General features: G+C 33.2%; 1 protein-coding gene across 1 annotated transcript in view; it reads left to right on the forward strand.

Moving 5' to 3' along the window:
• The first annotated feature begins 3995 nt into the window (after positions 1–3995).
• LOC134529713 (transcription factor Ken) overlaps positions 3996–15276 on the forward strand; it is a 74973-nt gene continuing 63692 nt past the window's right edge. Inside the window, exon 1 of the mRNA XM_063364083.1 lies at positions 3996–5316. The gene's annotated coding sequence lies outside the window, so the exon portion shown is untranslated. The remainder of the gene's footprint in view (positions 5317–15276) is intronic.

Genomic DNA, 15276 nt, shown 5'->3' on the forward strand with positions numbered 1-15276 from the left:
ACACCGAGCTAGCCTGGCGCCTTGCCGAATACACTTTCATTAAAAAAACAGCCTTCCCGCTAGGAACCATGCCGGACTCGAACTCGAGGACCCGGACGACGGCAAGACATAATCGCAACTTTAAAAATACGTATTTGGTGGAACAAACATGGCATTAACGATGCTTAACATTTTGTTGATTTTCTAAAGCATTAAGATTGCAAGGCTATCTTTTAAGAGTTTTTCAAACCAAAAGTTGCAGTCTAATGAATACATTAAAACAATATTAACATGAAAGAATTTAAAACACATATTATAATCTTAAGTATATATTTATATGTTTGTTTTTGCTTAAATGGCAGTAATCAGTGTGTATTTTTTTAATAAACAAAAATAATGGTACAAAACAATTTCAATTAGAAAAGTTAGAATACTTAGTGTCTTTAGTTAGAGGTGGTACTTGGGCACCTGGAAAGTAAGAAGTCTGCTTTCTGTATAGGAAACTTTTACTTTAAACATTTTTAAATAAAAACACCTCAAATTTTTATCAACACAATTAACATGTTTATTAAAAATAGATAATAGTAACGGGTAACAGTGGCTTGCTTTTACAGTAAATTAATACATACATAAATATGTACTTTACTTTAAAGTATTAAGACAAGTATAAAAAAATAGTTAAATAAATTATTAACTTCTCTTTATTAGATAGATTTGTAGGACTCTCTAAGTTACAGAAAATCAGACAAATACCTGCTCCTCAGTTAAATAAGTATGAAAACTTACATGTTTTGACGTGTCCCGGCAACAGTGTCCCGTGCTGGAGAGGCTTGAAGTGGGGTGAAAAGCCCGGAGATGTAGTGAGCTCTGGTGCAGCTGAAGAGCTCCTGTAGTCGAACGGCGTGTCGGGCCAAGATGGGCTGCTGGCGAGGGTCTTGAAGCAGGAAAGGGAAAGATATAGGCAAAAGGGGGAGGTACAAATGAGCAAGAAGGAGCCTAGAGCGTAATGCCCGAGGGGCCGCTCCAGGAGGAATGTCCTAGAGCGTAATCCTCAAGAGGCCGCTCCAAGGAAAGAGGGATTCCAGAACGTAATCCCCAAGGCCTCTCCGGAAGAAGGGGACAGATTAGAAAAGAGATTAAGAAGGGAGAGCAGATAACACTATAACAAGATTTAGTATTCTGCATTTATTCCCCCAGATTACTCTGGGGTAAAGATCTTTGTCTGGTCAATTTTTTTTCCTAACCTAAGTTAATTCTAAGTGTGTAGGGGAGGGTCCAGGTTAGGGGAGGACCTATGTGTGTCTCAGGCCGAAGCCTATACACTCTACCATGTGGGTTTTGAACCATGCGGGAGAAGGGCGCGTGCATCGTGTGCTTATTGGGGTTTACTGGCCAGTCATGGCTGCAATTGGCGCCATGACTGACGCCCCATTGGTCGCCTAGCTTAAAAGCTAGCTTATGTGACCCAGGTAAAACCTGCCTAGACACAGGGAAAACCCTGGGCCTGTTCATGCGGGGATCAAATATTATGCATTAAGCAAGCAGGTAACTACTGGACAAGAGGGAAGAAGGGTCCAGTTAAGAAGAGTTGGAGGGGCTGAAAAATCAACCATGCTGGAGTTAGGTTCTTGGGCCTTGCGGCCCGCATTTAAAGGTTGGGAACTCCTGGGTTATTATTAACCAGGGGCACATGCGCCCCCAGGGGCGGGCGACTTCACTCGTCAGCCCAGCCACAGCTGCCCATGCAGCCACAGTTAAAACAGAAGTGGGCAGAAGAGCCAGTATACTGGCTCGAACTGCGGGCGCACGGAGCGAAAGGCAGCCTGACGTTGCGCCATCTTCATCTTCCTTCTTCAGGTCAACAGCAGAGTACTTGTCAAGCCAGGGTGGGGGGAGTGAACCAACCTCGCCACCCAAAATCCCCGAGACGGTCGAAGGTCGCGCCGCTCGAGGCTACTTCTGCCAGACCTACAGTAGCCCCAGCTAAAGGTCCCTGATGTCTTCCTTCAGAGTTCCGATGCATTTCAGTTCCGTTGCGCGCGCAGCAGTTCACAGCTCCGCAAGTTCCAGCCCGCAGTTCATCTACACTTCGCTACTATTGCACATCGAGCTCCCCTGGGGTGCCTTCGCCGACGAAGCTGCTTCTTGCCACGCACCGAGCTACATTCAGGCTAACTTACACCCCGTGAGCCATGATAACGACTCCACAGGCTGGCCATTAGTCCGCGGACTGCTATTGGTTATTCACAGCCACACCAGCGCGATTGCAACTCCCCCGCGCACTTTCAGCCTTAGGTTACCCAATAGGGCGCAGGGAGCAATCAGCCAACAGCCCCCCAGAGAGATGCACGCGCCCCGAGTGACAACCACCGACTCTGGTCAAACATTGCTGGATGATTATGTCCCCCAGCTTTACAAATTGGTCAGTGAGAAACCATTATAATATACGGTTATACATCATATCACAGCACCCTGCATATTATTCACTGAATATTTATTACCCTTATATAATATATATGACGAATAATTAGTGCTAGAGTTCCATTGCGGCAAAGGCACAATATTTATTTAGTCTGTTTGTTCATTCCTCGGTTGTCGCCATCTATGGGCGCTTGCCGCACTAACGTCCCATAGAGGTGCCAGGTAGAAGATATGTATAATGTCTTTCAGACAGGGGTCTGTTCCTTAAAGGGGCGGGTTTACTGGCCGAGGTCAAAATAAGGGATAAGACAGTTTGTTTGTAATAAAACTCCTAAGATGCATGGAAAACCATAGTCATAACAATTTAGCCTAACTTATCCGACATATTCTTCTACTCACAGAAATGTATTTCGCTACAGGCGCATGGACATCGTCTTCTGCCAGTAACATGTAGTCGGAGTGGGTCGGCAGACAAAAAACTTCCTCGCCCCACTCGCGATATACTTGAAAAAAGTTACAGAGCTTACATAGCTGTAAAATTCACAAAACTACCACAAGTTTCTAAGGAAATAAACTTATATACCTGGGGCAGTTAAGCCCCATGGGCTCCTCACTCTCCACCAATGACCAATACAGTTCAACATTCACCCGGCAGGTTGCGACACCTACTGGTCGAAGACAGTCTGCGCGGGGCACGGTGCGCAGAAAACAAACTCAGTTAAGCGGAAACCAGACCAGCAGTGGTCCAGATTCAACGAACATAGCTACAATAACCACGCAGTCAGCTGACAAGGCAACCACTACATGATCACACCCCCTGCTCTCGAAAATCCAGCCACAACAACATGGTACTTAGCTCAGCACAACCTAAAATTCCCGGAGACAGTTAACACAACATACGCTAGATAGGAATGTAAGCGAAATAAAACAACTAAATTAGAGTGGCACTAGGAAATAAAAATTTCTGTTTGACAATATACTTTCTACAAACAAATCTTAACATTATTGAGTTTATTCAACATTTAAGATTTAATAGTAAAACTTTTACAACAAAATTGTTTTATTCAATTTATGGCATCGAGTATAGGCTAACAATTTTCTATCTTGCTATTGTATGACGAATATAGTGTGTCATCTCTACATCTCAATGTTAACTTAGGATTGTCAAAATTGTATTACATATTTTTTTAGTAGTCGTTATTTCTTTTTATGACTATAAATTATGACAAAGTATTGAATACTTATTTTAGCTTCATAAAGATTTATTTGGAAAACAATTATATTTGGTATCTCACATAATTTTCAAGAAATAAACTAAAATACTGGTTTAAGTAGCTATAAGTATGTATTTTTCACAGCCTTGTGGTTTCTACCAAAATAAGGCTCAATGGAATACAAATAAAATAAAAAATAAGTGGGGTCAGCATCTTTGGGTCAGTTTCCATTCATTGACTTCTTTACCATTTTCAGGAGATTACTTCGACCTAATGCAGTATAATATACAAAATTCCCGCTAATTTTTTTTAGTTTGGATAACTGACTTCGTACGCTGTAATGCGCAAAGAGTCACTTCTATACCCTATATGTTCTATGACATGAATGACAGGGACACCTAACCAAAACCAAACGACGTGTATCAAGTGACGTAACAAAGATGCTTGATGTTATTTGCAAATATTTTTCTCGTGTTTAATTGCTATTGTCCTGCACATTTTTTTTCAACTAAGTAATAAAAACACTAAGTTGCACGAATATAGTAAATATTCTGGCGTGTTGACAATACTTTATGATTAGTAGGCTTCCCTAAATAAATAGAGAATTATAGCGACCTTGAAACAATGGACAAGATGCAATATTATAAACGCAAGAAACTATATAAAAAAAAAGAAAGAAACAGAAAAATTACAGCCATTTGTTTAGCATGCAAGTAATCATTATTTTTGCTGTTCTTCAAGGCAAGAGAGATAAACTGTAGCAATATTACATTTTATTAAAAAAAATATTTGTTTTAATTATTGATGTTCCCATGCAATATCGTGCAGCCTTTTAAAATAAGGTTCATTATCTTTATAATTCTCTTTAGTCATTGTCAAATGAAAAAAAAATGTTTGCGAAACATTTTATAACGTTTCACTCAAACTTTTTTTTTCACAAGGATCTCACATTGTAATAACTTCCAACCCATTTGTTTTATAAGTCATATATTTATAATGTACAGAAGAGCGGTGCGATAACAATAGCGCACATTTCAAACTATAAAATAATGCGCCAGGTTATGTGTTTTGCCAGCCGTTTAACATCTGAAATCGTGGAGTCAGGTTCCGAAATAGTGAAAGTAGTATAAGAAGAGATTGTCTATTGTGACATAACAAGAACACACTGCGAGACTTTTACTTTCTGGTTTTAGATCCAGGCTTCCTCAAATGGGGTCGACCGTGCACACTTTCGACGAAACAACATTAAAATGACTTCAACAAGAATTGTTACATCTGAGAATTTTTTACAACTTAAATGTGCGGTGCCTAAATAAAAAACAAGGTTTGCGTTTGTGCATCTGTAATACACGTACGAGGATATTATTGTGGGATTTAATTGTTACGACGCGTAATTTATGAAAGTATTCGCGGAAGATGTTAAAGATAGAATTTATCGTTGCAAAGTTAAAAACCAATATTACTTCTTTACGCAAAAAATGTGATTGTTGTTAGTGAAAATGAAAGTGCAGTTCGAGTTACGAAACAATTATTTTGTAACAATGTCTATTGGCATTCCCCAGTGTGTTAATTACCATTTTTGTGTTCAAACTAGATGTTGTGAAACATGTGCAGGAATCCAGAAAAATAAAAGTGTTTGTGCGTGACCAATATTCGATGGATTACATGACGCAATAACCTAATTCAGCATTTTAATTAACAGGTATGTTGTATCAAAGCATTTTTTTTTATTTTAGAAGATTTTCTTGTAAATTATCTCTTTAAATCATATTAATTAATTGCTTGTTTTAATTAAGTTTGTTTTATTAAAGAGCCCTGCATATAAAGTAATTATACTAAATACTTGAGAACATAAATTATGAACCTTATCCCTATAATACCTTGTCATAGGCCTTCTATTCTAGGTAGCAGTACAGTTTTATTTATTTTATGTAGTAGGTATCTTATATTTTCCCGGGATGCAGTTATGGCAAATGTGTTCTGTGGTGCAGAACCTGGTTTTGTATTTGCTATAGGGTAAATTGCTGCTTTGGTGACTTTTATTGGTTGGAGGAGGGGTGGGGGGGGGGGGGGTATTTCTGAAAATTGTATGTTTGAGCTCAAATGATGTTATTTATTTGTCTGGTAAATATTCCATATCACAGATCCAAGTTTATCCCTTGGTTGTGATGGTATGATCTCTGTAAATTGATCCTGTGGTACATTACGTTTAATTTAGCATGTTGAAAAATCCTGGACAAAACAAAACATAACAATGAATTAATAATATAAGTTGAATATGATAGAAAAAATTCCCATAAGACTTGACATGTTTTGCTTATGTAGTTATATTCAATTTTTTCATTTACATAGTGATATTCGACCTACGTACCATTTAACCAAAAAAAAAAACTTAAAACTGTGAGCACTAACCTATGATAGAGGTGGGTACATCTTCACTGTGAGCAGAAAATGTAGATATTCTTCTAGAACCTTTGGTGAAACATGAATTCCAGGAGGTAAATAATTACAAATTCGTGTACCGAAACTAATTAATTGAAATGGAAGTAACCAATAATAAATATCTTTTATAATTTCAATTGCTTATTTGACCATAAATCAGCATTTAAAACCATTTCCATAATTGATAAATCATCACACCTGGCACAATCACTACCTAAACATAAACACACAGCGAATTAACTGGCACTCTTGAACTGTAAATCTTTTATATGCAATTAAAATCTCACAATCTTGCATTCCTGTCGCAACTCAACCACCACAATGTTTAATAGAACTGATATATACCTCATTTAATATGTTGCTTTTTTTTATATACAGAGAAGCTGCCTGTCTTTATAATTTCCAAAAATAAAATAAAAAAATAAAAATATATTTTTTTTAGTTTCAGTTGTTGAGTCATTCCATATCAAATCAACCAATGAAAAATTAATTTAGAAACTTCATGTTTCAGATTTATATGATTTTTTGTATATTGGTAATGTCAACTAATTATACATTATAAATATTTTTTTTCTAAAAAAAATTTGAGTAGTTTTTTTTTGTATAAATTGTTGAAAATTGCAAAAATAGCCAATTTTAGCAATGTTTTGGATCACTCAAATTCTTGTAGGTTTCCAACTAATGGTGCTAGAAGGCTGTTTGACAGCTCATTTTAAAGATCATTGAATGGGCTTCAATTTGATATGTAACATGACCAACTGTGGAAAGAAAATAATTTTTATTGGTTTTCAAAATTTTTAATATTGAATTTCTGAAAAACATCATTTTCGATTTTTTTAAAAATAAAGTATGTTATTCCTACATATATTGGTTAGATTTGTGCCAAATTTCAAGGTGGAGAATCAATGGGATCATGAGTAAATAAACATGAGAAGTTTAGTAGATGCTTAAGGGGGCGTGGTAGATAAATAAATGCTTTAAGCGTCAGTTGGACGTTATTGGTTTTTGGAAGACAACATTGAAAAACTGCAAAACAACAATCCTACATAATGTTATTTGCCAACTTTATTAGCAGACGTCCTAAAAAGACAATTCTTGAGCGTTGTTACTTCAGCAGCAATTAAATGTTCGAAATTACTAAGGCAGAAGTTTTGGCTTCAAGTAATCTTCAGTTTTTAATTAATGCATTTAGCTCTGGTTTAGTGACCATGCCGCCTTAAGAAATAGTTGCAGCAAGGAAGAGTAGCATAATTTTACATAAAATTTTGACTTAGTAAAGTATTCAAATTTTATTTTTATAGACTAAAATTTTTTTACAAATTATAAAACATGGATAACAAATCTTACCTTATTCATCCAGTGTTCTTTGATTAAACATTTGATCAATATGATAATACTAAGCTCGTGGTCTTGCTGAACAGATGTAGCCTAAGTTCAAAGCACATGATCTTGCTGAAAGGAAGTAGCTTAGTTATAACTGACAAAACATATAATTGCTCATGAAAAAAATCTGTTTAATATATATTTAATTATTTACAGTTTTCACTTAGGTTGTGGCATACTTCGTTCAAGCAGGTGTGATGTCTCTACAATCTCTTCTTTAGTGAGTGTAAAAGTTCTCCCAGTTGCTGTACAAAGTTCAACCTTTTTAAGAAGATCTTCAGTTCTAATGTCTAGTATATCGGCTCTTGGTGTTGGATAAAAAAAGGAAGCAGCAGGTCCTTTGGGATGTAAAAAACTGACTTTAACTTCATTATTCTCATTATTTTTTGCCAATATACATGCAAGCCACCAAAAGTTATCGTATTTCACAGTAACATGTTTTGTCAGTTATAACTTAGGCTACATCCTTTCAGCAAGATCATGTGCTTTGAACTTAGGCTACATCTGTTCAGCAAGATCACGAGCTTAGTATTATCATATTGATCAAATGTTTAATCAAAGAACACTGGATGAATAAGGTAAGATTTGTTATCCATGTTTTATAATTTGTAAAAAAATTTTAGTCTATAAAAATAAAATTTGAATACTTTACTAAGTCAAAATTTTATGTAAAATTATGGTACTCTTCCTTGCTGCAACTATTTCTTAAGGCGGCATGGTATCTAAACCAGAGCTAAATGCATTAATTAAAAACTGAAGATTACTTGAAGCGAAAACTTCTGCCTTGGTAATTTCGAACATTTAATTGCTGCGGAAGTAACAACGCTCAAGAATTGTCTTTTTAGGACGTCTGCTAATAAAGTTGGCAAACAACATTATGTAGGATTGTTGTTTTGCAGTTTTTCAATGTTGTCTTCCAAAAACCAATAACGTCCAACTGACGCTTAAAGCATTTATTTATCTACCACGCCCCCTTAAGCATCTACTAAACTTCTCATGTTTATTTACTCATGATCCCATTGATTCTCCACCTTGAAATTTGGCACAAATCTAACCAATATATATAGGAATAACATACTTTATTAAAAAAAAAAAATCGAAAATGGTGTTTTTCAGAAATTCAATATTAAAAATTTTGAAAACAAATAAAAATTATTTTCTTTTCCACAGTTGGTCATGTTACATATCAAATTGAAGCCCATTCAATGATCTTTAAAATGAGCTGTCAAACAGCCTTCTAGCACCATTAGTTGGAAACCTACAAGTATTTTAGTGATCCAAAACATTGCCAAAATTGGCTATTTTTGCAATTTTCAAAAATTTGTACAAAAAAAACTACTGAAAATTTTTTTTTTAGAAAAAATAGATTTATAATGTATTTAGTTGATGTTACTAATATACAAAAAAAACATGAAAATCTAAAGTGTAGAGATTAGGGCCTCTGGTTGATTTCATATGGAATGACCCTGTTTGCCTTTAGACATTTTTTGTAATCATTCAATTAAAGAGCATTTTAATGTTTCAAGTATTTTACGGGAAACATAAATCAAATATCCTAATCACCAATAGATTATAATCTTATTTGAAGAAACATTAAATAAATAACTTACCTTCGAAATGACTTACAACTGCTCACAACAACATTCAGATTTGGCCACCACACAGTAGGTAATTAAAGCACAATTATGAACATTATAATCAAAATTGGAAATTTCTCATCATTCTATTAACATGTTACTGTAGAGTGATTTATTTCTGGTAATGATATAATACAAGTATTGCTTTGCACTTTCACACAAAAGATGTCTGGAAGTTAGCAAAAGTATTTTCAGATATATAAATTTTTTTTGCAGACACACCCCTTTTGTCAGAAGTTCCCTACTGTAGAAAATTTTAAAGGGCATCATTGAGTTATGCTAGTTTTTTTTACAGGCTATGTCTGAATTTGAAAGGATGCTAATTGCCACTCTACATGTGAGACACCGTGGTTCACTTTCCATTGGGTTCATATGTCTACCCTCAGATTTCTCTTTTGTACATTTAATGTTAATATATTCTTTTGGAAGAAAAATAAATCTGTTGTTGCAGAAATGAAAAACTTATATTACCAAGTATTACTTATCTCAGAAGTCATGGCTTTTTCATGAAAAAAAAAAAAATCCTAGAGTATTTTTGTGTACTAATAATGTTACTTGGTTATCGGGCTAATCTGCATTTTTTAATGTCCTACTGAATTCTGAAATACTTGATGGGAAAGGGGGGGGGGGGGGGACAAAATCCAGGGAAATTGTGGGGTAAAAAAACAAGATTAAAATATTTAACAATATTAAAATGAAAAATATTAAAATCTGTGGAATATTTATGTAAAAAAATTTTTTTTAACGTTTTTCCATTAGTATTTTGGTTTTTGTTAAACAGCTGAACCTCACATTTTTCTTTCACTCCATGGCACTTCATGTCTAGGCCTATTGACTTTTCGGTAATCCTGTCTGGGTATGAAAACTGCTTTTTTTTTTTTTTTTTTTTATGAGAAATGACACCTTTTACAATTTCACAGTTTTATAAATGTCACTGATCTATTATTACCAACCTTTTTCATTCGGTGTGGTCACCTTGACGTGCGAAAACCTAACCTCTCGAGAAAAAATGAATAGTTAAATTTTTATGCAAATTTATAGACTTAAACTGTAGGTTGTAACTTATCTAACCTATCAGATCATATAAACTCCTAAAACCGCAAATAACTAGCTTCCACTTAAAAACATAGCCATGTAAAAAAGCAAACCTATTGTGAAAAATTATAACAACCTTATAAATCAAGTAACAGGTTATAAAAATACACCAAAATGCATAAAATAATTTTTTTTTTTCACATTTCTTACCAATGTTGATCATAAATCTTACAGATACAAATAAAAAATAAAAACCACATGCTGCACCTTTAATTACAAAAACATAGCATAACAAAAAATTTGAAAACCATTCTGAACAAAAATGAATTTTAAATGGTCATTACTAGTCAAATTTCACTGTCTCCAATGCAAAAATATTTGAAATACTAAGTTATTGATTTTGATTACAAAAATTAACTGAAACAATAACTAAAAATAAATTACCAATGTACAAGTTATTTCAAACGACATTAACAGTCACAAATGAAAATATATACCCTAATAAACACATTATAATGATTATTAAACAGTATTTCATTGATATCAAATGTAGGTACAAATAATTAATTCAAATCCGTTTGAACAGTTAGACTGCAAATTTTTTCTCATTCCCATAACACAAATAACTAATCATACATTTGTTACTAATCGTATCAAACATGGTGCAAATGAAACATTAACAAAAATATGCAACTGGAAATTAACATAATTGTCTGGTAATAAAATTATTCCAATATTGCAATGGTGTACCGAATCATAAAGGAATATTTAAAATACTTCTAATGGGGCAATCTTATACCTAATTAAATATTCTTGAAATTTTTTAAATTTGGGACATGGCCCTTAACATTATAGAACATTTATATCCATTGCATACGTGTATTATGTTTTATGTGCAAAATAACATACACAAACTCTAATCAGTATTTGGCTAAAATCTTTCTGTAAATAGGCTTAAGTTAGTTATTAAATTATGCCTCAAAATTTGCATATACTAGGTTGGTTGTTAATATTTTAAAAAAATTTATGATTTCTAAATGAAATCTTCATTAAAACTAGGCCTACATAAATATTTAAGAGCATGAAAAAATGATAAGTTTAAACATTAATGACTAAAACAAAATTTTAATTTTATTTTACACTGTTTCACAGAACAAAAGACTAGTTTTAGAAGTTTTTCAATGGATTTGGAAGTCTACTGATGTGATGCTCATTCACTGTTGGTAATTGTCTAGTTAGTTGCGTAAAATAAAAAGGCATTTAAAGGTTTGGCCAGTAACTAACTATGAGACTTACATTTTACTGATAATCTTAAATATTTCTAAATTGTTTCTATGAACCACATTTTTTAATGTAGCTGCTCTAACTTAACCATTTTAATCCATGACAGATAAAATTAACCTTGCCTCTGAGGTGGATAGCCTACGATTCACCTCTGAATAATGGGAAACCTGAAACAACTCTGGTGTGATTGGTATTGACTACAAGGAAACTCACAAATACAAATAATGTTTACAACACTCACCACCAAAATCTTCCAGAGTAATGCAATGTTTATTTATAACCATCAAGCACCTCAGTAGATCTTAAATGCATCATTATATAAAATAATCATGTCTTTACAAAGGCAGGTATTTTTATAAATTAACCAAAACTGTAAATACACATTTTAAAAACTTTAAGAACTTTTGTTCACATTATTCAGGTTAGGTATTACATATATTTGCTTTTTTTTTTGGTTCATATAAGTTAGCACAACAATGGGCCTGTTGGATAAGTCATGCTATACTAAAATACAGTAATACAATTAAAACAAATTACATAAGGAAACAAAATATTTCTTCTAGTCATCCATCTTCAGAAACCAACACTGGCCCTGCAGCAAGTGTAGCTATACGGCATCCCACTCTTAGATTGCAGTGTGGAAGTAAATAAGGGATTTCTCTCTCTTTCTAACACATTCTAACTGCAGTTAGCGCTGTTCTTGTTTCTTTGTTGACTGTTGCATCTGTCATCCTAATTTTAAAAAAAATTTTGTACAAAAGAGTTTTTTTTTTATTGTATAGCATCAAAAAAATGCATCAGGTGATATATATATTTTGCATACTTAATGGCATTTTAAGGGGCCAAACAATGAAAAAAACCTTACATTCTTTCTAGGAACTGTTTTGAAGTAGCCCTATTCCAAATTGTATTATACCAAAAAAAATAACCTACAGGTAATTCAGATTTTTTTGTCACTAAATTTATGTTTTAGGACGCCACCAAATAAATGTCAAGACAAACACGCTCCATGTTTTCAGTTATATAATGAATGGAATTTTTTTTTTAAAAGCAACACCATCTCAATAATTGCTCCTACAGTTTTCGTGTCCATGGCTGAAAAGACATGTCTTATCAGTGCAAGAGGGGTTTTCACAAAAACTGCTTCGTAAGAGGAAACATGCCGTGTGTTTGGAGAATTGGGGTTCTGTGCTGCAAGCAAGTTCAAAGATGAAGGCTTCCTTAGTTCAGCTATTTCCTTCGACACACATTTCTGGACACCAGCCTGCCAGTCAATTGCCTTTTTTTGCGACCAAATGATGCATTGTGTTCGGTGACTTTTTACAGCTATGGGTTATTTATTCAAATGCGTGTTTTTATTTTCTGCCTCTGTGTGGATTACATAAATGTAAACCATGGAAGGTAGAACACCAAAAGAAACCACATTGGTTGGCTGGGAGGGAGAGCAATATTGTGTTGAAAGTATTTAAGTATTTTTCAAAAAAAAAAAAAAAAACATTTGTGTGAACAATGCAATCAAGGAAACTTTGGTCAACAGGAGCAATAGTGATTAAAAGGTATGTGTTGTTGTTCTTTCTTTATCAAGTTCACTTTACAATCAACATATGATTTTGTACCAATGAATGTGTGTGATTGGTTTCTTGTAAGTTAGAGTACATAAAATGACAATTTATTACCAATTTATAAGTGTGGTATTACATTTTCTTGTTTTAAGTTTTTAAAGTAAATAAAGTGGCAATTTATTACAAATTTACCTATAAGTGTAGTAGTATAAAATATTATAAATTACCATGTAAGTTCTTCAAATGCCTCTTGTGCAATCAGAAATCCAAAGAAACACAGCTCCTGAAATTCGTAATGTGTTAGAGATTTGGCAACAGTGCATGCTATAAGCCGTGTACTGCACTCTAAGTATGAGACGTCTATAGTCAGCAATCACTACACTTTGTTTAATGTTTTCTAGTGGGTTACATTTCTCAGTTCATGTTTACACATTTGGTATTCCCGTTAAAACTGTATTGATAATAATCCGGCAAAATCGCTAATCTGGCATGGCCATGGTTCAGACCTTGCCGGATTAAAGACTTTTCACTGTAGTAACTTACAACGGTGAAATGCTCCAAAATTATATAATAATGTGATCATTATGACACATCATTTTACACTCTCAAGAAGCCATTCAGCTTCTAACACTTATTATGTAACAATTATCAACAGCATTTTTGTCACAAAGAATGTGGTTAGTGTTCTACGCTATGTCATAGGTGCTGAATTCGAAAATTAATTTAGTTTTTGCCTCTCGGACTCAGTTTTCTTGTAACATGTTACCCTCCTATCTATAGAAACAATTGAAAATGCTGCATATCTATTACTCTACTATGGCTTATTGTAGTTGATTAAGTTCTTTGCAGCTGGTCAGTTGAGTTGAACAATGATGTAATTACAGGGTAAATGAAGTTAGTACAGGTAATAGAGATAGCAGATATTGCTTGATGGCACAGGGTTTGAAAGAAGGCTCTTGGGAAAGGGGGAGAGAAAGAAAAATGAAGTTGAGAGTAAGACCAATGTGTCTATTGGTTTTCCATGTCCATATTTGTTACAATTGTGAACATTTATTGTATACTTTATGGATAATTTCATTGTTCAAATGAATTATTATATTTTAAAACAAAACTTCTTTGTAGTCAGTAACGCAGATGTTTTTCATTGGGTTTGTTACAATTTTGAATCACCATTAAGTAATTTTTTTAGTTTTATTTAATTATTTATATGTTTGTAATATTCCTCTCAACACTATAAATACTTTTATAGTTTAAATAAAACATTACATTTTGATTGTAAAATTAAAATAAAATTGTAATAAATATTTACAAGACATTATTCTTCCTTAATATCTTCAATATCAAACTCTATATAAGCTATATAAATTAAATAAATATTAATATAATATAAAATATATTAAAAATATTATTCTGAATAATCTGATTTTAAAAAGGAATACATCCTATACTACCAAAAGATAAACAAACATTATTATATATTAAATCAAATAAATTAAACCTATTAATAAAATAACCTAATCACAAACAAAATAAAAAACACTTTAAGGCTGGCACAAACACAAAATGGATATACAGGATAAATTACAAGAGGTGGGCACTACATATCAGTAGGCACCACATACATGTAAGACACTACAACATGTAGCCGCTAAACACACTGTGGGCACCACCAACATGCAGACACTACCCGATAGGTAAGGACCACCTACTTACTTTGGGACAATACAACACTACAAAATAAAATGACAACTAATATACACAAAAAACACAAAATACAAAAAACATAAACACATAATTGAAAAAAACATAAGAACAACTAGTCTAAATACTTAAATAAAAATAAGAAGAGACTATTTATTATAAATTCAGACTAGTAAAGAACAAACACAAGACTAATATGGATTATTACAAAGTAAGATAACTTATTACAATTTAGTAGTATGTACCTACAGTGTCAGAAAATGAATATATCTTGTTTGTTGAAATTGGTAATTATTCTATTAAATAATATAATTTTTTGTTTTCTAAAGTACATAGTAAGGAGTGAAGATGACTATTAAACTATTAAACTCTAAGTACTGTATTTGTAGGAAAGTATTTACAGATAGGCTTAGAACTGTAACAATTACAAACAAAAAGATAATCTAAAAAGACTATGTTCAGAAAGTGGAGCTAAAAACATTTGAGCATTGTATTTCTGGCTTATAAATTTAAAGAGTTTGTTTTGAATGTTTTCTATTTTAACACTAACAGAATTATTAATATTTCAAATCATTGATGCGTATTATAATTTAGATTGAACTTTGACTATATAAATAA

The sequence above is a fragment of the Bacillus rossius genome, chromosome 2 (genome assembly GCF_032445375.1).
Source record: "Bacillus rossius redtenbacheri isolate Brsri chromosome 2, Brsri_v3, whole genome shotgun sequence".
In the NCBI taxonomy this organism is placed as follows: domain Eukaryota; kingdom Metazoa; phylum Arthropoda; class Insecta; order Phasmatodea; family Bacillidae; genus Bacillus; species Bacillus rossius.